At 39.3% G+C, this 24,038-nt stretch overlaps 1 protein-coding gene across 7 annotated transcripts in view; it reads left to right on the top strand.

Moving 5' to 3' along the window:
• Positions 1–3,544: 3,544 nt before the first annotated feature.
• Positions 3,545–24,038, top strand: part of LOC124164351 — a 239,991-nt gene continuing 219,497 nt past the window's right edge. For 5 of the 7 annotated variants that reach the window (XR_006866034.1, XR_006866036.1, XR_006866035.1 and 2 more), the window contains exon 1: positions 3,545–4,006. The gene's annotated coding sequence lies outside the window, so the exon portion shown is untranslated. The remainder of the gene's footprint in view (positions 4,007–24,038) is intronic. The other 2 variants (XM_046541638.1, XM_046541637.1) reach the window with 2 other exon arrangements.

The raw sequence follows: 24,038 nt of genomic DNA, 5'->3' as shown, positions 1-24,038 counted from the left end.
AGGGGTCCTACAGTGAGCGTGCTGGACGCACCCGGAGGCGTCAACCGCCGATTGTTGGGCCTTTTCCTGAGAGGGCCTTCGGGGCCCCGACAAATATAACAGGATCTGCCTTTCGAATTTTCGCCTCTCCAGCGCGCCAATTCTTTGCCGATTCCATTTCGTTTCTTTTTTGTTTCGGCGATTGGGCGAGTGCCCCGTTGAAAGCGACTCTCGACGCCCCCCCCTCCCGATCGAGTGCGGAATAAATAGCAGCAGGTCCGCTTCGAATGATCGTTCGCCGTTCGGGAGGATTACATTGGAGCGGCGAAAATAAAAAAAAGACGCTTGAAGATCATTCTCTCGATGAAAAGGAAAGAGGAGAGTTTGTCCACGAAACACCGATGGTTGTTGTTTAGAATAACAACATCTATAGTTTCTGCAGAGTGTGGTTTTGTCTGCGATTGTACTGGGAAATGTGCGGAAGATAGATATAATTAACTGAACCAAATAACGATGAGATTTCTCGCTTGCTCGAGGTTGCGCTATGGATAGCCTCAATAGAATACAGAATAATATTCATAAGAATAAAAATTGAAAGTTATTACGAGTTGGAAATGCCTCCTATTTACAGTGAAGATAATTCTGCGATTACCAATGTTTATCAGAGTTGCATTTTTGATGGATCATTTAGTGAAGATTCAGGTCTTTCTTTCCATATGAATTTTACTATCGAGTCTCGTCGCCCCCCAAGTTATTTTCCACTTTATGTCAAAAATAGTCCAAAAACAATGCAATTTAAAATGTTTGATTATTGATTAAAAATTGATAAAAATAAATAAACTATCCCTTATTATTCTTAGGAAAGATTTATTCTTTTAGAAAATATGCGTTAAAATTTATGGAAAACCATATTAACGGCTCACTAGCGAAAGTAAATACTCGATTTTAGCAGAAATTCAGAATTGAAATTTTTTATATTTTTTTCTCGTCTTCAACAGCTTCTAATGATTTATTGGGTGAACCAAATATTTAAATAGCCATAGTTCCTTGATCCTTGGACGGATCTATCGGACTGTACTATTTTTGTTTGCCAAAATAAAAGTGAAAATTTAGGGTTTTGTCAAGCTTTTTTCGATTTCCGCCCACTATGCGTCGTTTTCAACACCCCCGCTAGATACTAGCCCCATCCATACCTTCTGTCTCCTCTTTTTTTGCCCTCGTCCGCTCTTCCCAAAATCTCAGCTCCGTCGCGAAAACCGATATCCCCGCAAGTAATAAATACCGTAATTAATTCTTCCAGAAAAATATCAGATAATATGTCTGGGTATGGTGACACATCTCACTCCTCTGGTTTTTTTAATAGGGGGTATCTATTACCGTGGGAATCAGCACAAAGTAGTTCTCCCAGGGCTGGAGGAAAGGAAGGAAGCGTTATGGGAGGGGGTAGGTTGCGCGCGCAGAGCAAAAAATATTCTTTTTTTTCCCGTCACGTAGATTGCGAAATCCGACTGAATCCTCAGTAGTTCAGTGAATGCCAACGGTGAAAGCTGGTTTGACAAGTGAGAAGGTTTCATGCTCAATTTAAGTGTTAATATGAAAAGTGTTCACAAAAGTGGTGCGCAGAAAAGAATTGAGAAGAAAAAAACTCTTTTATGTTAATTAGATTTCATAAACGTAAGTGCTTGAGCGAACAAGAACAGTGGTTCCTGCATCGGTTTACTGCACAATGAGAGTTTAAGTACAGATTCAGGTACGTTGGAAAATTCATATTTTCATTTTACTAGTTTAAAAAATACCGTCTTGTGACGCGTTTCGAGTGAACTTCCCGTGCGTTCTTTCTTCTCTTACTAATTGCGTTTATTATTTAGTTCGTTTTGGACGTGTATTTTAAGTATCTGTGCGCTTATTGTTAGTTTCTATTTTCAATAAGTATACGTAAGTCAAACAAGGTAAAGAAACGATCTACTACTGCAAAAAATCTGCCGTGATACACCTGTTACCAAAGGCGGATCTAAGTTTGGACCAAAGGTGGAGGGGGGGGGGGGAAATCGGGGGTCTTCCGAAGGGTTTTGTGGATATAGGATATTTGGGATTTTCAAGACTCAAAAACGACGGGTTTTTGCCTATTCTTTAATAAATAAAGACTGCTATGCACACGTAGTAAGCAGATTCATCAGTAAAAATTTTATGTTGGTCATCTACATCTACATACTACCCCGCAAGCTGCCTCAATAGGCGTGTGGCGGGGGATGTCAGGACACCCGCCGTATCCATTTATAAAGGAAATGTTCTGACGAAATTACGCCTTGCATTCATTAAAGTCCTTTGTCGCGCGTGGGAGATAACGAATTTCGCACCTATCCCTTCGCGTAAATATCTCTTATTTTATCGCTTTGGTCGTACCTGGAACTGTAGTGGGATTCTAATATGATGATATCCGTGTCGCTCTTACAATTAAAGATCTCCATTCTCAATATCTCATGCAATCTAAGCCTAGCGCGCACTCTCCGAGTCTCTAGCGGCTCGCAACTCAATTCGTTTAACAACCGTGTAACGCTTTCTGTACGACAGCCGCAGTTTTTAAAGTGTTCCGAATCTTGACTGTTTGGAGGGAATGAGGCATTCAAGAGGACGGACTCCACGGAAACCTCCGCCGTCTATTTCAAATCTATCTGTGAAATAAAATGATCAGAAAAAGTTAGGAAATTGATCTCCTGAACTATTCTTCTGGATTTTCGCGTTGCTTCCCGATTCTTTGACGCATGAATGTTCGCCGTGTTGATATTCCAAACCCTAACTCATCTGCCACTTGAAAGGAGTTCTCGGAAAGACTTATAAATTTAAGTTCGGTATCGAGTCAAATATCAGTCATATTTAAAGAATGTCAGTGGTGTTGAATTGACCTTAATTGATATTGTTTTATTTCTTACCTTATGTGTGTAGAATTGGTTGTATTACTACAGTAATTATTATCTATATTGTGAGTATATTTGCGAGTCTCTGGACACTTAGAAAGGAAAGCAGAAAAAATAATTAAATTATTGAATGGTTCCAATAATATTTGGCATTTACTGAGAAAATATATATTTAATAAATACAGCTTCTCTAATATAAAGATCAAAATAAATGAAAATTTCAAGAATGTATCCTAATGTTATTCCTGTTATTTTTTACTCCACCCAAGGTTTTAATTGGCTAGCTGATTTATATGGGCAAAACAAATTGTTACAAATTATTCTTAAAGAAAATAGTTTGAGATAGTTAATTCAGGCTGAAATTTTTGTGTTAAACGACGCAATTTTGATTGCGCCTTCACACGTACGTCAGACTGCGCAATTCCGTGTACCGTGTAAAACGGCCTTTACATTTACTTCTTCCGCAGGGCTTCCGGAGGGACCTCTTTGACTCTCGGAGACATTCTACCTCTGAGCATATTTCAAACACACCCCCCTCCCAACTGGTGATTCATTGCGTCTCGCCTTAAAACAGGTGTGTCCTTCCTTATCGAGTCGAGAGGGTGGTGCACTTCACACGCGTCATTCAGACCGTCGGCTTATGCCGGACGGCGAGTCCATCGCCTGAACGATCGCCGAGTGCTTTGTTCCTGTTATTATTATTATCGTTCGATAACTCGTGTCGGTGGTGAAATAAGTGAATCTTATTTTTTTATGATTAGTTAATGTAAACCCTTATCGAAGGAGCAACCAGAATTAACGCCCAGGATGTCTTCTACGCGTCGCGTGTATTCTATCCACTGTAAACGTCGTGTATGTGTCGTCTTCATGATAGTAGTGTTAGTGTCGCCCTTATTCTCAGTTGATCTGCATCCACGCCTTTAGTGTAATTCTTTATGTCGTGGTTGCGTGTTCCTAAGCGTGTTAACGTGTTCGCTGATTACTCTTTGAAGTGTCCCTCACGATGAAACCTTGTGTGACCCCTTCTGCCCCTGCCCGAGGATTATCTCCATCGGACATCTCCAGCCACCGGAGGAAGGAATGACCCTGATTAAGGCTTCAAGTTAATTAAGGTAGGACCTCAATATTATTCAGGGTATTTTTGTCATTTTGCTGCTATGAAGGATAGTTTATACCTAATATCACTAGCATCGTGTTCTTACCAACTTCTGCGCCCCGTTGAAACTTGAATTTATTCTTTCGCTTCGCTCGCATTTTAATTGGTTTATTATAACTTCCGTAGTGTTGCAATGCTTCTCAAAAACTTTTAGTGGCGCAACTCGACTTGGAATCGCGATTAGTTACAAGAAATGGAATGTCTCTTGGAAGTTTGCATTATTTAGGAAAATATAAATACATATAATCAGACATGCAAGGCTTTAAAATTTATGTTAAATCTATTTCTCGGTTGATGCACGGTCAGTAGTAATCACAGCCCAATTCCATTTCATTAAATAAGAATGCTTTCCTTTAGATTAACCAGTTTTATCAGAGAATGAAATGAATTAATTTGAATGTGAGGAAAAATTTCCTCAATCTCACTGAATAATGTCAAGTGAGCCTGCATTTTTGCCTTATTTCTACACAGAATTTTATTTTTTTCTATGCCTATTTCTGTAAGTCATTCTCAAGATGGCTGGATGCGTAATGTTATTGTAATGCGTGCGGGTTCTTGCCCTTGGTGTCGGGAAGCGAATAATCACACACAAGTATTTTAAGTTTTTACCCAAAGTTTATTTCCATTCAAAAACCCAGTTTCCAAATCAATTCAAGCAAAAGGCATGAGGTATTAATGAATTTGTGCGTCCAGAATAACCAACAGTTAAGATTTTACCAATGTCTCGGGAAGGAGAAGAGCTGCTGGTGATGACACGGGTAGATAGCGAGGCGCTTCGAAACATTTTTCAATATCTCTGCCGGTCTCTGGGACCCACACTAAGGAAACGCAGACATTCTGGACTAAGCGTGGAAAAACATAAATATCATTTAAGAATTTTCATTATATCACTATGGGCGTGTGTAATGTTGAATCTTCTTATTCTGCATCTGAGATATACTGCGTTTCCTTAGTGTGGGTCCCAGAGATCGGTAGAGATATTGAAAAATGTTTTTCGACACTCTGAAAAACATTCGAAAATAGTCTTCATCTAATTCGATCGGATTGTGGGAACCCCTTATTCGCCTCCTTTCTAATGCCAGATGCCTCCTTCTTCTTATATACTCCACAAACACCCTCATCATACTTCCCCAATATATGTTTATTGGTCCATCCATTGCCAAATCCTTCAGATTCCGACCTTCCGACGGCCGACATGGCAAATGACAGTTGAGAAGCGAAGGTAATCGGGCTGGAGTTGCCATAAGGCATTTTTATTTTCATTATTGGTATTAAATATATGTGTTGGTGTGTGTACAAATATCTTCGTACTGTGTAGGCATCTGTCAATCTCAGTAGCACATTTTTGTTAATTGTGGATAAAATATTAAGGTTTGTCACCCCACATTTTATTTATTGTTGCCTCCCCGTTTATCCCTTCCCTTATGAAAAAATTGTTTAAACCTGTTTCAAATTTTTATACATTGCCATGGCGATGTATAAGATTGTATAAAATTTTGAAACAGGTTTATACAATTTTTTCATAGGGGTTGGAATCTCAGAGTACTCTGAGGTTGGAATACGCCAGGGGCAAAGCTTCTGTGGTCACTCATAAAATTAGTGAGCACCGCGCACTGCTTCCTGCTCATTTTCTCTGACCTTTGCCGGTATCTAAAATTGTATTCACTGCCATAATAGCAACATGGGCAGAGAATAGGTTTGCATTCGACGATAAATGAATGACTGTATACAATGGATGACATATAACTGTATATGAATAAGCTTTATAGTATAAACATTCCAACAATGTAGTTTATATTAATTATTTCACGTTAACTTACGAAATACAAGTTTGGGACTCCATTCCGAAATTCACGTTAAATTCGTCGGCTCAGAAACATTTATTATCAGATACCTAGCTCCTATTGGTTGACTCATTTCTGGAGATTTGCTTTCCGAATTTTCCAGAGCCACTGTAGCTCCGCATTCTTTCCGAGACTTCCGTAACTCCTGCCGGTACGTAATAGAGTTGGAGCTACAAATCAAAACAAATCCGGGCGGAGTTACAGATAGCTCTAGCTCCGAGTCAAAGTTACGTAATAGGCCCCTATGACAGGTAGCACAAAATTGTTACATCAGTAAACATTTGTCGGGGGAAAATTGGTGATAGCAACTCGCGCAGTCATTTCAGTTTGAAAATACGCATGTCCTTACGCATGGAGGAATTGCCAACCCATGATCTGCATGGAAAAATGTCTAAGTTGAGCTCAGAGGAATGACCTGCAGAAGTGGATTTCGGAATCTCTCTGCGGTTTAGTTTGGTCGGGGGAAACATTTCGCTGGAACCTTTGAAGGCGGGATATGCTTCGGGGGTTGGAGTGGTCGTGTGTGCAGAGGGATGATGTTTTGAATGCTTCTCTCTTTATTTCTTTTCCCTCCGGTCCACTGTCTCTTCTCTCATCGGTCGGATTGCGGTGTGAGAAAGGGTCAGAGGTGCGAGAGTCCTTCGTCTCTTTGTTCGCGTGGGTTACATTGGGCTCAGACAAAACTACCCTCTTCCTTTCGAAAGGGAAAAGTTATGATAGCGGAAGGAAAAACATTCATGGAGAAGAAGAAAGATTTTTTCATGTGGAATTGTTTTGTGGTTGCGAAGGGATTTCGCTCTCAATAGTTCCCACGAACCAAACACACCTTTAAATGGATTGAGGTTTTTGGAGAGGGCGTAGGTGCATGAAAGGGGAGCCAAGTAAAAAAGCCTGTTTAATGATGCGGCCATCATAGTGGCCCAGCTTATTTATAGTGTGTGTCTCGTAATCGTGTGTTTGCAATAAATCTTCATTTTTTGTAATCCTGTAATTCTGAGGGTACGATGCATTAAAGCTTTCATCGATAAAGTGGGTGATTTATATCTTTGATCTAGGATTGATTAATAATATCTTGTTGATTAATAATATCTAGTTGTTTATACTACTCATCCAACTAAAGTTTTAGCAAATGTGGTGCAAAATGATTGTTTGAGTGCAATTATTTAAAATATTGAGTTTCCGAGGTCATATTTTTCGTCGTAGTCTCTGTAAATCAGATTCACTTGAGGTAAAAAAATATGGTAAATACATGCTATCGCCTGTTAAAGGCAAGAAGGTCAGTCACCTGACGATGTAACCAAGTTACGGGACCCAGGTCGTGCCCATTATTAATTAATAGTGAACCTAACACAGTTTTATTGATTTATTTCCAGTATGGAGAGGTTTCAAAAAGTAAAGCCCTAAGTTATCAGTTATACAATAAAATTATTTCAGGCGCCTTTAAATGCAGATCAAATTAAATAGCATGCAAGTCTAGTGAGTATTTTATTTTTATTTTGACTTAATTTCTGTTTTACTTTAATCGTTATCATGTACGTATTTGGTGAAGTAGTGTATTTTGTGATTTTTATAGTCATGTTACCTCAATTTGTTAAAACTGGCAAATAAAATAACGATAAGCATTGATTGTTTCACAATTTGATCACTTTTAGCTGAGGAATTACACATTTTAACCATACTATAACCGGTTAGCTTGTGGTGTGTTTTAAATCTGCAGGATAAATAATTGTGGTTATTTATGTGAGGCTAACTCTTTATTAGTGATATATACTTTTTAGTCTTGACAATCGAACCCGACTGAGTCTTTGAAACAGAAACATATCACCTCTTTCAACATATCTCCATTGAAAATTTGAGTTTCCATTCCATGAAAATTCCATTGCCCACCATTGTGTCCAAACTTTGCTATCGCCTTATGTAATTCTCTCCTTTTCAATTTATTTCCAGGTAAACGTCTGCACCTTGATGACAGGTAGACTCCTCCCTCGCAATGAAATATCTGCAGAGTGAGATAAGTAATGAAAAATAGTCCATTGTTTCCAACGCTTAATCGCAGTTTATTTTTGACACATGAAAGTTCTAACTAATGCATTGATAACAAATACCTTTCTTAATGGCTCAAAATCATCCTCCGAGTGATATATTCCGCTGGAATCGAACCGTGGGCGTTTGGATCTCCAAAAGATCAATGCGATTTTTTTCCGTGGCAGCTTATGTGTACTTCACTAATGTTTACGCGACAGAGTTATGCGTTCGTCCCTTATCGATCAAATCATCTCGACTCAAAGTCGGTCCCATTCCGATACGAGCAATTTTCCGCGCGGAACTGGTGACTGTGATTCCAACACTGGGGATGTTTTATATTCCAGGAACGGTCCCCGAATCTCACTGATTCCCTCCTGTTTATTTTTCTATCATTTGCCCTCAGGGTTTATTCCGGCCGCCGAACGGGCCGCTATTTTTTCATTCTTATTCAACGCGGAACGAATTCAAAGTGTTTTAGCTGTAGTAGGACTGAATCATCGCTGTGGAGAACACGAACTGGAATAACCATCGTGAAAGATTTGGATTCGACGTCGGTCAATATTAGCCTTGACCTCTAAAGATTTGTGGATTCTGCACGATTAGAGATCTGTGTATCACCTCATGTCTTTGAAATATGCAGATGCGGTGCTTATCAGTATATATACGGTATGCTCGTCCATAATGTTTTTTTCCGAAGGAGCGATTTGTACTGGTTATTATTAGTTCAATAATCCAGAGTATTCGATAATATTTTCATGAAAAGTGGTACTCACTTCGTCATTAGGAATGTGGTTACTACCCTACAACTATTTCCAGAAAGGCCACTGTGAAGTGAGTTCCTTTCCTCATCATTTTACCCTCCATTGTTTTCATGGAGGTAATACTACGTGATTCAGTAATTTCTATACTTATGCATTAGGAGTTTATTGGTTTACTCGCGTGGGGTAGGCTATTGCAAAGATATTCAGCAATTCGTTTATCTTCTTCAAAAGGCGGGCGTTACTTCGATAAATCTTCCTAAAAATGGTGATAAATATAGAGCATACGACTGCTTTTGTATTTTTATTTCCTCCAGAATTGTGAGGTCAAAGCTTTTCTCCAGCAAGGTTGTGGCGCTTTCCCCGATATAGAGGCTTAAACAAGCGGTGACCTTCCTGTCTAGGCAGCTATGATCTCAGCCGATCGATTCTCTCAGAATCAATGACACGTTAATCAGCCAAGTCTTTGTTAGCACAATCAGCACAATCTTTGCTGGGCGACACGAATCGGTGCCAATGTTGGGAGGTGGGGGTGGGAGGGCCAATATTTTCCGTGAGAGATTCAGGGGCGGGAGGGGGGTGTGGGGAGGGGGTGTTGGGGCGATAGGAAAATGGAGGGAATAATACATTTATCGATTCAATGCACACGGGGGGAGGAGGCGGGGAGGAGGTCGTGGGGGTGGGAGGGGTTGGAAGGAAAATAAAACAAGTCCTCCCGAAATGAATTGCGATCTCGAAGAATTTTAATTATTTCATGCCTCTCCACATTTCTTCGTCGACGCCGACGAGAATAAATTTCACCGACTAGGGTCGTGGAGTAAGCAAGGGAGCACATTGAATTATTCTATCCGTGCGTCACAATTACTCGTCAGAATATATCTCGGCGAATGTGAAAGATCTTGTGTTCGACGGCCACCCATGAAGAAAATCGGAATCGTGAAAGCTATCTCTTATTCCAGTGTGTGATTGTGTCTCTCCTCTCATTTCTTATATTGATGCGTCTACTCTAATCCATTTAATTAATGTTTCATCATCATTATCGTCACTCAGCAATTCAACGATTGGTTTGACCTAGCTCTTCAGGCATTTCTTCCATCAGCTTGACTTTCAGTACTTATCCATAAAATATTTATGCTATGAATCATTCGTCGCATGCTCTATGTTTCTTTCTCGAGGCCTTCTTCTGTCGTTCTTCCCTTTTACCGGATTTTTTTATTTTTTATTAATTTATAACGGACATAATTTTCATAAAAGCAGTATTCGGATCTGTAATTTGAGCCAGTAATCCTTTACATCGTAGCAGCTGAGGCAGAATACTTCTAGCGAGAAATTTCCCTCATAGTTCTTACCTATGCCTAAACTTCAGCTTTGGCTGAATTACAGAATCCTAAAGAATGTACTAAAAATGGGTACACTTCAATGCATTTCACTGCAATGTAAAAATTCTCTTGGGCTTCTATTGTAGCTCAATCATGTATCAAATATGTCATTTATATATGTAATTTTCGCACTTATCTGTTTTAATACCGCACTAAATATGGCAATGGAAGTGTTGGCAATTGATATTTAAGATACTGATTAACCTGAAGCGTTCTTTTTTGCCGGAATGAATAGCACTATGGAAGGATGTCAATTCGTTTTTTTTTTTTGGTTGCTGTGACCGTGGAGCACGTTGGCCATCAAATGTGGTGGATGTCAAAATATCTTAAATATTTCCATCCCTGCTCCGCAAGCAGATCGGTATTATTTCCATCCCTCTCGATGTATTTAGATTTCCTCCCCTTAGTTTATCTATACCGTCATTTCCTCTACGCCATATATGTTCCCATAATTGCCAGTTAAGTCTACACTTCCCTTCAAGTCTAAACCTATTGACACGCGGCTGAAAACGGTCCAGGTTCCTGGAAGGTGTTTTGGTGTTTTAACTTGAAGACAGCAGTAGCCATATTGATCAAACACGTTTGTTGAGTGCATGTAAATTAAGGAAATCGGTTATACTTGAATGCGAGTCTGCTGAAGTAATCTGAAGGCATTTTTAAGTTTTCTAGGGCATATTAATCATAAAAATATTCATCATAGGAATACAGACATAGAAGTAAGGTACACACATGCACATAAGAAGGTATACAACCCATCAGATACTACATATGGGGCATGATTTTTTTGTAAGAGCGAGCTAGGGCGTTGAAAGCAGCAGTGACGTCGAGAGTGGAATTCTCAAAATGCGGAGCAGCCGAATAATGATGAAGGTGGAATGGATCGATAAGTTAATAGTAATGATAAAGTGCGTGGAAGGGCAGGTGGACGGGAAGGAAGGCAAGGGACGATGAAAAGCACGGGACAGATTATAAAGGGAGGCACGAAATACGTCACCATTTAAGGTCTAGATAGCAGATTTTACAACGGAATGGAGAGTTTCGTCGAGCCAATCTCACGAGTGTTGACTTAGGATTATCTTAAGAGACTCAAGCCTGTGTTTCTTTGGCTTCGCCCGGGATACAGTCGCATGGTGGATGGGCTGAAATCCCACGACCCGTTGCTCCACCGTCCAACGGTAACAGGAACCTATTTGGTAAAAACATATTGGTCATACAGTTTAGGGTTCGATTTGACTCCCTGTGTTTTCAGTCTGAGCGAATCATGCTCGCAACCCCATAAGGTGTGCCTGTGACGAAGGGCATAGCCGGATAATGAGGGTGATAAGTCCCCCCTCCAGGATTTTCCCATACTTAAGTCATGCGATTTGGGATCAAATACAACAAACCTCCCCACATTTCCAGCCCGCTAGATGCATACCAGGGCCGGCTAGATAAAAAATACAAAATTCACTTTTTTTTATATCTCGGTCAAGAAGGCATATTTCTTAATGCGGTTTACCGCATTGGAAACCTTATTTAATGAAGCAGATTTCGAATTGTTTTCAAGAACTTTGAGCGAGACAAGAAGATATGGCGTCGATTTGATACTTTCTAAAGCATGTTTTTATAATATACGTTTGAGAGGGCCAAAAAGAAAAAAACGTTTTCTAAAGGTGTTATTTAATACCTTTCGGCTGGCGTGTTGAAGAAATAATGTTTAGCCGGTGGAACATCGCGAAAAATGCGATTAAAATATGCGATTTTGGCCATTTGGCTCTACGCTCTGGCCCTCCACAACACCCCTTTATATCTATTATAGTATTCTACCGACACAGGGACAGAAATGTATGGATACTAGTGCCGAAAATGGCTACTCTGCCCTTGAAAACGCCCGAGTATGCTTAAAAGAATTTCCCGGCCTCCAACCCCCTCCGTCACTCCTCTCAAACGTTAGAATTGGTTTGATTTTACAGTAATAAACGAACCATGAGAATTTATTGAACTTTTTCAATGTCCTTCTTATCAGATATAAATCAATTCAAATTACCTCACTTATGCTAAACCATTGGGATTTAATCATAAGTTATTGATAGCTGTTTGCTGAAATGAAAAAAATAATGAGTTTCAACTTTTTTTCCAGTTGGCATGCAAATAAAAAAAATCTGGTGATCAGTATCTAGCAAAACAGATACATTTTCGGTGAATTTTCACTATACAATTTTATTACGACTCCAGGATGTCAATGAAAATCGGTCTTGAAAGGTTATTCGTCTTCCGCTGAATATTCATTTATCCGTTAAAACAATTCTAGTTAAAATCACGGCCGGTCTTGTGATTTTATCTTGGTACTGTCCATTGGATAAATAATAAATTGTTGCTGCTATATGAGCGCAACACCGTATTCTTCTATTCCCATTACGACAATCACAGCGATATGTCAATATGCTGCCTCATGCACCATATGCCATTCGCTGTAAGTTAATTATAAATTAAAATTATAGTTTATTGTATTCCAATAATATTTTTCCTTGATATTACCATTCTCCTCTCTGCCATTAACTACCCGTCTTAATTTAGCCACGAATCAAAATTGATTCAATTCTTAAGTCGTTAACTGAGCTCGCTTGCCTCGTCGGCATCAGCACACTGAACTCTAAATTATCTTCTAAATATGACACAACATCCTGAAATTCTCCATCTAGAATCAAAATGTCACCCTTTTTCATGAAACTTTTCATTGGATATGCCGATTGGATATGCAAGATTGATTTCAGAGAATCGGCATCATTTTGATTGGCCAAAAAAGGTCCGGGCACATAAACCACAACCCATCAAGGGTAATAATAAGGAATGTTTACAAAGGGGAACTAGTACTCTTCATGTTTCCGGTTTGCAGCTTGATAAGAAAAACTATCAGCCCTTGAGTGACTCACCTAACATCCGAATTTCTCGTCGACGTTACTCAGTTACTTGGTCCCATGAAAAACCATTAAAGATTTGCGGACAATCAGTTCTCTGGAAAATGAAAGTCGGTAAGTTTCGCAGTCAAACTGCGGTTAGATAAATGTGCGACTTTGGAAATACATGTCATTATAATGCCACTGTGAAGTTAATAGGTTATTACAAGCTTGCCAAAGTTTGCAGATACAAACAAGTAATTTGATGTAATTTGGAGCCAAATATGTGTTTCCCACTACCATCAGTTGAGAACTCTTAATTAAGCGACGCAGGGTAAAATATAGATTAAACCAGTTAAAAGTAAATATCTGTACGACCAACCTAAGAAAAACATAAATAGTGGATACAATGTACACATTTTATATTGTCATCATATACTCTTTTTTAGTTATAGACTTAGTTTTTGGCGCCTACGATGAAATTTTTTAAGTGCGATGTGATGTGAAATGTGGATGCATCTCCAAAAATATTGTTTAAAACGCGATTCATGAACTTAAGAAACGATTAAACTCCTAGTTAGATGATGCACCTGAAAAAACTAAGTCCAAAGGCTTTAATTGTTTCTTAAGTTCATGAATCACGTTTTAAACAACATTTTTGGAGATGCATCCACATTGCACAATACAGCGCACTTAAAAAATTAAAATATCATCGTAGGCGCCAAAAACCAAGTCAAAAGATCATCTTGGTAAAGGGACCGAAAAAAATGTTCCACAATCATGAGTTCAATCGTTTCCTTAGTTCATGAATCGCGTTTTAAACAATATTTTTGGAGATGCATCCACAAATCCACAAATGTTCAAAATACGAAATCAAGATGAACGCGATATCCCAACTGAACGCCCCGAGGAAACTAATATTTGATATTATATTTAGAACGGTTCGAAAAAACTGATATTTTAAACATCAGTTAAAATATTAGTTATTTCGAACGGTTCGAAAGAACTAATATTTTAAATATCAGTTCAAATATTAGTTAGAACGAACCGTTCAGTGGCTATCCTGTTAGTTTTCGTCGACGGAGGGGAATAGTAGAGAAAGAAGGGGAGGGACTCGGTCGTCTACGACGCACTTCGGCGGCCTTGGATGGCCTCCCTCGTAACCGCCATCTGTTGTACCCACAACGCACTTGCTCGAGTAAGCTGCAGTTTAAAAATGCCTCTTGATGATCATACCTACTGTACCGAGTACGCCGCAATTGTGCAGTGCCGACATGAACAGTGAACAGGGTGTTTTAGAGAACGGTTCATTTTCGAACCGGTTCATTTCAGTGAACAGTTCGTTTTTGCAGTTCGGTTCTTTTTGACCCATCTCTAATCTATTAGCTTGCTGCGAAATGTCTCGTGCACTGCACGAATAGTAATGAAAATAAAGCCGTAAATTTTTTGGTCTTCAGAACACTGCCGGAGAACTTATTTTCCTTCAAGTTGCCTTACGTTAATTTTTGCTTGTGTTTTTACGTAATTCAATTTTAGCATAATATTATGGTTTAAAGTACGTATTAAGTTATTTTTTCATTAAATCAGTATCATATATGGTATGTTTAGGTCTACTACCGCATCTTGAACGAAACACCGCACGAACTGAACCGGATGCTATAATAGTCCTTATTTGTGAATAAGCTGCTTCCGAACGCATCGTTAAGGTGTAATCACGACGGATTGCAGGGTGATGAGGTTGTATACAAGTCTTTAGAATTGCCATGTTTAATAATCTGGGTCGATTTTTTGCTCAGCGCTGAATTACACTACAGTATCACTCAAGAGGTTCAATTTGAAATCCGCCTTTCTCAACACCTTGCTTTCCTTAATCACATTCATAATCGTATTTCTACTGCGCTTGTGCCATTTGCTGCATTCGCTCCATATTTCTGCAGGTATCAGCGCGAGCGTGTTATCGGGAAAGTGGACTTCGGGCAACTATACCTAGCTGCTAGTGGATCACAGTTGAGTAAACTGTATCTAGGTACAGTTTTAAAAACTTTGATTGAAATACGTAATCGAAGTTCGCTGCGTTGTGTATTTTTCCTAGTAGCTGCTTAATCGCCCTTCTGAATTCTCAAACAGATGTTCTCCAAGGAAATCGTCATGTTATTACTACCTTTGAAGAGGCTAAAAGTGGCTGCGAATATTTTAACCCATGATTTCAAACTGTTCGCTTTACTTCGGGACAGTAGAGAACGCTAATCTATAAAACCGCGTCTGACCTGAGAGGAAACTTTAATTTTTAGACGTAGCAATGAGGTTTACAGATTCTTTGATTAAAATTTCGCGGGTGGTACTAACTTCTTGTGTTTCACTGCGTCAGGGGTGAGACAGTCCTTACGATTCCCGGCCGATGCTGGTCGCTATGTTTTCAACAGCATCTCTTGGGAAAAGTTGGGACTAAACGGCAAAATAGCCGAAATTGTTTTCAGCGTCAGGTTTTAAGATTTCCCGCTGCCCTCAGCAACGATTATACCTTATACAACGGTAACATTTCCGCCTTAATTTTAATGACCTGACGCTCCATCTTCATTTCAGGATGTATATAGCTATGAGTGAAATTGGAAATGCTATTTCTCAATCTTTGCATTAACATGTTGTATCTGAGTATTGGTATTTACCGTGCAAGTGAAGGGAATAATTTTATATACCTCGCAGCTTTCAAGTACCTATTTCAAGTTAACATTTTATAATGCTGTTGAAATTTAATTGGCCGAATGGGTATCTGTTGCTAATTTTAAGGAATTTTAAGTCAAAAATTTTGTGCTTCTCTACGGTAAAAAATTAAGAATACCTACTTCCTTTCCTAGAGTCGAATCATTAGTTAGCAGTAAGATTTTAGGGCTCTATTTTCATTGGAAAACCACTCATAATTTTAATCTAGATGAGTTTAATTTCTAATTCGTGGCGATTCAAATTTTTAGTATGAATTAAGCCGTAAGAGGTCTTAAATGAACGTTCATCCATACTAAAAATCTAAAATTTACTTATTTAACTATTAATGAAAGGATTCTTGTAAAAGACGATTCCTGTAACTTGATTAGACTTTCTTCCTCTCATTTTTGAATGGCCAATATGATCTCATTACGCCCACTTGTGAAGTCAATGGCTTCCTTCTGGACATATTCAAGAATCCTGGAATTTGGATGCTAGAAGAAGCTTCTCGTTCCCATCAAAGGAATTTCGTGAGTGATTCAGAATGACGTCGTTATCATTGGAATCGTTTCGTTCACCTTCATGGCTGCATTCAGAAAATATGATATATATGTTTCTATAATATACCTGTTAATTATATTTCATGCCATTATTTTCTTGTGATTGACTTCACGAAATAGAGTTTTTCCTTCCTCTATGCATACGGATACAATTTACTCTACCACGCTTAGCTTTTCTTGTAATTTTCTCCCGGTCTACTTTACCTCCGTTTTTAGAGCTTTCGATGGGAAATATTGGGGCTTACTATTCGGAGTCCGTTGTTGAGCACGTTTCTTTGAGAACAGCACAAAATTTAAATATATTTCTTCATTTTTCTCATTCTTTAGTTTGCTTCCGAAATTCAATTATGATTTTTGAGAAAGGAGACGAAATATTGAGCAAGACCTATTTGTCATTCATTTGCGAGAATCGTTGTAGTTAAATCAATTTAAAGATAATGTAGGCGTGGGATATAAGATCTGTGGGATGCCCGTCAGTTCGACACCTTGAAAAGGATAAGTTATTTATTTCGCGGAGCCCGTGGTTGGCAGCGAGGGAAATCCATTTATCGGAGAATTCTGATAGCGACCGTTTGGACAAGATCAAGTATGTCTGTGTGCTATTTTAAGGAGGTTGGTGGGGGAACGAATTATATGCTATGATGATGAAATTTTCAAAATATGTCCTTATGATTCTCTCTCAGCGACTGACGGCCTTTATAAAAAAGGCATCAGCAGGAACATTTTCTGGCAATTGCGTTTAAATGCCCACTATTTGCCAGGACTCTTAGGACATTAGGTACTCGTCTAAGCACATGATAATTATTGATTGCATTACATATTCTGTAATATTACCATTTAATTTATGGCCTCACGACGCGTTGTGCAATTAAAGATGCTATTGTTACAACGAAACTCATCGTTTTTAACTAGTAGCACAGGAGTTAGTGCAAATATCGTACAATTTTTAGTGCAATCAAAGCTAAAATTTCCACCCACCGTACCTTAGGTTATGCATGAAATACGGACAATGTTGGCAACTGCCATATCTAAATACCATTTTAATAAATGCTTATATAATGTCATTTACACGATTAGACTCATGAAAAATTTATTATTCTACTCCGGCTAGTCTCTGGAAGAGTATTTAATATATTTTTAATAAATGCCACGGATTAAATGAAAGCATGTGAGTTTCATAAGTCGGTTCAGATAATTGGAATAAAATATAACCTAAAAATATAAGGATTGAAGTATCCTCATTACGTACGCCATCATTTTTCTTTCCGAATTCAATGAATTTCGTCTTTGATAACTAAACTTTTTCTAGCATATCGAATGCTAAAAGGGTTTCTTTCGAATCTCGCCGTCGCGAGCATTCAGTCTCCCGAAGTGCCCAGCTCTTCCTTCTCCAGGTCTCTTGGGGGTGAAAAAGTTCAGGTGGCGCAAAGTGCGTTGGCGCGCCACACTAAATGTTGTGTGGAGGCCTCAGAAAAGGAAGCGACTTGGGTCTTCCAATTTCCTCGCTCGTGCTCGTCTGGAGTGAACTTTAAATAATGCCCAATCCCTCTGCTCTGCGCGCGGAAAAAGCTTCTCCGCCTTCAATCAAACCATTCCACCCGTGATCGGCCCATTCGGAATTCGTGACATTTTCCGATCGGCGGAGCATCAGTGCCGCCGTCATGTCATCTGCTTCCGTCCCAACCCGTTAGCGCCGCCGCACAGTGGGCTAGAATAGAAAAAAGCTGGCCAAAAGTCGCTAGAGTCTAATTTATTAGTAAATTAACGAAAAATTTTACAAATTGTGTATTTTAAATGTGCAACTTAACTTATTTAGGATTATGCAGGCCAAAATGTTGTTTAAAAGGGCGATAACAATTAAAATAGGCGAATGTGATGCGGGAAGTAAACTCTACAGGGGCACGCCTATCTTCTGCTCAGGAAATATCAAGGGAAAAATTGAATTTTTTCTACTGCTAACAACGTTAAAGCTATCAAATAGTTTTGCATAAGTTAAATTTTGAGTCAAAAAGTCAACTTTTCCGGTATGTTTTACTCGATTTTTTCTAATCTTCTAATGTTCTAATCCTTGTGTCGGGCTTCCAATGCCTCTTCGGAATGCTGCCCAATAGGAAGAATTTCATATTTCACGATTCCCACTCCATGTATAAAAACTTTGTGAATAGTTCCCTCTCTATTTGCCAAGACGACACTATGTAAATCTTGACTAGTCACTGTCGTTGTATCCATAACTGAGCAACTACTCTGTGGACGTCCTTCGGCAATTCGACAAGGAATACTGAAAGGAAACTGACTCGGCTAGAAATGAACGAGCCAATCGCTTAGACGGCTTATTTTGGGAAAATTAAATTTCTAGATTGGAAAAATTTGCACGTGTTCAAAGTAAAAGAACAAATCTGGGGACACAAGTGGGCAGCCGCCGAGTGAAAAGGGCTAGGAAAGCGCGCGAACCGTTAGGTTTATTACCGTCCGCACGCGGCCTCCACGCGAAGACCCAAGGGTAAAACCGTCAGATAAGGGTACATACCATAAAGTCACCGCAAATAATAAGTAGTTGAGTGCAATGCAACATAAATGTAAACCAGTGGCAGAGACCATAATAATTAATAATTTTCATATTGAAGAAATATTAGCTAATAATTTCACTGTCAAAAACTTGAATCAAAAAGACATAAAAAAATATCAGGTAATCAGTTCCATCGAAAACCGAACTATCATCATTCTTACATGGGTATCAAAAAAAAAAAATTGCTGACTACAACTAGGAATCATTTAAAAAATTTTGCTTAACTTCGAACTGCTTCTCGCTACAATGGAAAGTAAAATCTTTTTCGATGGATGCGACGAACACTTATTGAAGTCACAACGAAACGGAGGCGGGCGCAAGGAGGCTTTGGTTCCCAGGAACAAGTAGGTAACTATATCCTCTTTTAAAGCGCTTCTGACGTTGAACAGATCAATCCAGTGTAATGGTGGATGTTCACTCGACACTCTCTAGGACAACTGATGGATGTGGTACGCAAAAACAACCGAAAAACCCTAACTAAGAATTCCATTTGTCGGAACAAGTGGCGGTAAGGGTCGGCAAAAAGAGACAAAAAAGTGTAAAAAGCATAACATGGGATAGCTACCGATGAATTAGGGGAAGTGGAAAAGAGTCATTACTGGTAAGGTTGTAAAACCAGCATTGTCGGGCCAGTAAGTACGGAGGGTCGCAAATCCTCAACCATTCGGCGTGGGCGCCTGTCGCTGCACGTGCATGACCTTCCTAAACCCCTCGAACGCAGCCTGCCCATGATGCTTTAGGGAAATCCGAAATTCTGAGAAAATCCTTTCAAATATATTTTAGCCATAACTCTGCCGAGGAACCTTCCAATGACCTAATAGTAGAATTGCCAGTCACCAATATAGCAAGTAATTGTTATTTACGACAAGATGTTCGTTGAATTTAGTCATTTATAGTATAATGTGCAAAAACAATATGACAATTATTCATAAAATATGTATTCAAGTGACAAATGTCATTGGACTTTTAGTATTCCGTAGTCTTTATGCACGGATATCATATCCTTTCTTCGCTTAGTCCCGCCGCCGTTTCGTGGCCGCCACAGTGGACCGTGCGGCCGGGGTGGATTCACAGAAATATGGTTGTTAAAATTAGGATCGCAAGTTATCGCAAAAACTGCATTCTGGACATTATTCTATATGCTTTTGTCTATCTCACAGTGCAAATAACTCCGTGTATTCTGATGTATAAACAAACGATAATTGCCGTTAAAAATGAAATTCAATGAAAAATCAACACAGTTTTTGAAAAATTATAAAAATATGAATTAACAAGTAAAATCAAACAAACACTGTCCATATTCATTTTATGAAGACCAATTTTATGGATAAAAACACATTGAAACCAATATTAGTAACAACGACACTGTAATGAAGCCACAAATTTAGCTATTTTCAACGGAAAAAATTTGGTCGCTAAAATCACTCCGACATGCTCTACTTTAAACAGCTGTAAAAATTATATTAACGTATTCCATACTCTGTATGGTATCCTATCTTATAGAGTACATGCTTAATAATGAATATCAACTGTTTTTGGTTGATTTGCGCTAACTTCATTTTTCGACTTTTGGCCAGCTTTTTTGGATTTTGGCCCACTGTGCGCCGTGACGCCACAATCGCACCTCCGGTCCCGCGAGCAGTAAAAAAACACTCCCGCATTTTCCTTGCGCCAAACACGCTTTACTACTAAGCACTCCCTCTCCAACCCCCCCCCCCCCCCCAAACTGCCAGAGCCGCTCTCTTTATTTACCGTCCTCAGACCTTTCCTTCCCTCGGTCGAGTCGTTGGGTTTACCGGAACATCTAGCGGAAAACCGAGATTCCTTCCTGAAGGGGGAGGGATACATTCGTGTGCTTCCGTCACGACCGTGTGCAAGGTCAGGTGTAAAAGACCTCGAGCCCTCCTGCCCTTGAGACCCCGGTCGCTCCTGACGGGTTTACATAGGAGAGTCATTCCCTCTCTTGCTTCTATTCGACCTACAGGCGCTGAAAAGTTGGCGAAAATGTAATAGTTCACCTATTCAGAATCAATGCTGTAAAAGTCGCTCATAACGATCACGAACGTTACCACGAGGTGAGTTCCCAGGCCCATAGATTTTTCGCCAATGTTAATTTCCCTGTGCGTCGTCAGCGTCGCCCGAGGCTGTGAAAAATATTTTTTACAAAAATGTTATAAATCTTAAAAATGATAATAAATTAACTAAACTCGCTGATTTATTAATCAAGTTAATAGTTTAATAAACTAATGTTGCATTATAAACATTCTTTAGCCTTCTTTCTACCATTTCAAAGTTTTTTATGCCCATGTACAAGAGAGTTCGCCTGATTGGGGCAGCCACTTAAGTGGGGCAAAGTGCACAAGTCCCGATATTTCCCAATTAACCGGAATCTACTGAAATTATTAATTTCTCATAGCGAGAAAATCGTGGCTATAGAAACGTCTGGCCTCGACGCGATGTGGGTCTTCAAAAACGCCTGCCACTCATACCGCCTCCGAATACGAAATGCCTTCCCGTGACACGTGACCGAAAACAATCGGGTTGCCATTGACTTGGTTGCGGAGAGGTAATGCCAGGGGTTGGGGTGTTGCACCGAAGGGGGAGGGGTGAATGTGGAGCAATGGAAAGCACGAAAGCTTTCAAAAGAGGGGAAAAAGGTCCCACTGACTGTGGGCGAACACACCCGATCTAGGGGTGGGAGGGACTTGGAAAACTCAAGGTCCATGCCTCGAAGCCTAGTCTGCTGAAAAGTAGATGGTGAATCTCTCAGAATATGAAAGTGATTATAGCGACAGATAGCTACTTGGAACGCCTTTATGTGACAACCGGAAACACTGTCAAAAACATAAAACACTGCCAACGCTAATCAATTTCCTGTGAGTCTTTTTTACGTATTTCCAGCCATAAAACCCCTCAGTTTTAATGCCATTGATTTCACAAATGAATAGAGTATGCTCGTCGGAGAAATAAATAATAAAAAAATAATAAAAGATTAAAAGAAAAGTAATTAAAACGCTCTTATTTTTCTCGTAATCGAAATGAGTTTTTAAACTCAATTAATCGATTGTGAAAATTGTATTTAGATGTTTTCTACCTCATATAAACACTTCACTGCACTGACAAAGGACCCGTATGCGCATTTTTTTATTCTTCATGTCAACTGGCACCTGGCATTACAAAAACTCAATTTGTCTCAATCCTGATAATACTGGAGTTCAGTGAAACATGCTAAATCAAAGAAAGTATAACTTTCCTGCTTTCCCTCTGTTGCGATGCATACCAGATATTTATTCTTAGTTTTGCAATTATTAATTCTTGAAATTAAATTTTTCAAAGTTAGCGATCAATTCACTCCGGAAAGAGCATTGGACGCCAGCGCGTTGTATGTATTCCGAAAGAACACTGGTCGGACGCCGCGGCACGCCGCTCATATCGAGTACATACTGACAGCGCGCGCACCTTTAAGCCCTTACTATTACAGCACGTTTTATCCCTGGGATGTTGAAAACCACGGACGTTTTAAGCATGGGGAACGGAAGAAAACGACTCTTGGCACACAACTCCTAGACAAGCGTATCCGACCAACAACTTTACACCCCCTCAATCTTTTACCATGGCCATTGGACGGTGCCTCCACAAAACAATTGCAATATCGGAGCTAGGAATGTTCGAATGGTGTGAATTTGTTTCGCTTTTCTGATTGGCGATTTCGGCTATCTTGTTTCAGCGCATGACATTGCTCACAATGACTATTTTCCACTGTTTGACCTCGATGGTCAACGAAATGATGGCTAATTGATTTCCAGACGTTTTCGTTGGCCAACAGTACATTATGTTTAATCTATAAGAGTTGATGATAATTCATTTTCACTGTCAAGGACAACATTAGTAGAAATCAGTGTTCTACATTACATAATAATAGGTATTTTTTTAACGTTGGACAAAATAGATAGAACATTAGTATTTTACTCGAGTCAACCGAAGAAAAAACTTTCAAAATAGAGATGTGATGGCTGTCAGCAAAATATTACGAAAATAAACAATAGGCATAGTACAATAGAGACACAATAGAGTAATAGGCGCGACGCGGGTTTATTTAGTTCATACGATTCGACCTAAGCTGGATACACATACGCGGGAGACAGAGCGAAACTACGTGACGTTAGGCGAGAGCTAATCAGACGCTTCCTTAAACGGTTGCGCGGATTCACGCGTCAGAGGCATGGCATCTGATTGGCTCTCGCGTTCCCGTCGCATAGTTGCGCTCAGTCTTGCATGCATTTGAATTTCTCAAAGCCATCTTAAGTGGCAACGATGGTTTGTTTTTGCGTTGTTGATTCGGAATGGATAAAACTTGCAAAGAAGGAGAGTTACGGCATGTCAGTTAAAATCTATATAAAAGACTAATTTTTCCACGTAAAAAAAACATAATTTAAAAACTTCATATGCATTTAGAAATACCCTCCGAGACGACTCTAGGATCTTTGGCAGGGGGTGATCAATTACCACAATTCAAGAGGAATCCCACATGAACTCAAATAAGGTCATGAAAATGTTTTGCAAAATAGCATGAAGTACGTGCAAAGGAAATACTTGTAAGCGGTTAGGAAAGCATAAAGCAAATCCCTGCAAGGTTAGAAAAATGGAAAACAAATTACAATGAGTTGTTCAATCGAGTCACGTTATTAATTTTATTAATCGAGTAAACTATCTTTAAAAGTACCTACGAGGAAGGAATAACATTTTGAACCTCTCTCTTTTGCAGTGCCTGCCCCTTATTTTCGTCGTCTGATATAAAATATTCTCCGAATTTACTTCTGTCTGGGTTTTAGTCTGGGTCATCACTGTTCTTAAGTCTGGGTTTCAACAAAAGTCTCAAGTTTCGGTTACCGCGTATCAACCTTGAGTGCTAACGCAAATATTTTATCTGAGGTGGTGAACTTTAAAATTTTCGTCCATTTTTTAGCGCCTATGGGTCAAATTCAAGCAAGATATGGACAAGAACATACACCCAACCTCTCAGTGACCTTCCCTACTATCCTATCATTCAATATCACGTGGAAGGAACGGTAAAAAAATGATGATGTTATTCAAGCTTTACCGCACACCTACCTTGAGCGCTATTCCATTTACAGTGAAACTCGCATGTAACGAATTTCAGGGGACCATCGTTGTATTTTGTTACAAACGGGATTTCTATTTTATTACATCATATAGATGGGATCAAGGAAGGATTGGGATAGAATTTACCGATAGAATGAAAGGGATTAGATTATCTTG

The sequence above is a fragment of the Ischnura elegans genome, chromosome 8 (assembly GCF_921293095.1).
Source record: "Ischnura elegans chromosome 8, ioIscEleg1.1, whole genome shotgun sequence".
Lineage (NCBI taxonomy): Eukaryota > Metazoa > Arthropoda > Insecta > Odonata > Coenagrionidae > Ischnura > Ischnura elegans.
This window is presented reverse-complemented; position numbering and strand designations above follow the sequence as displayed.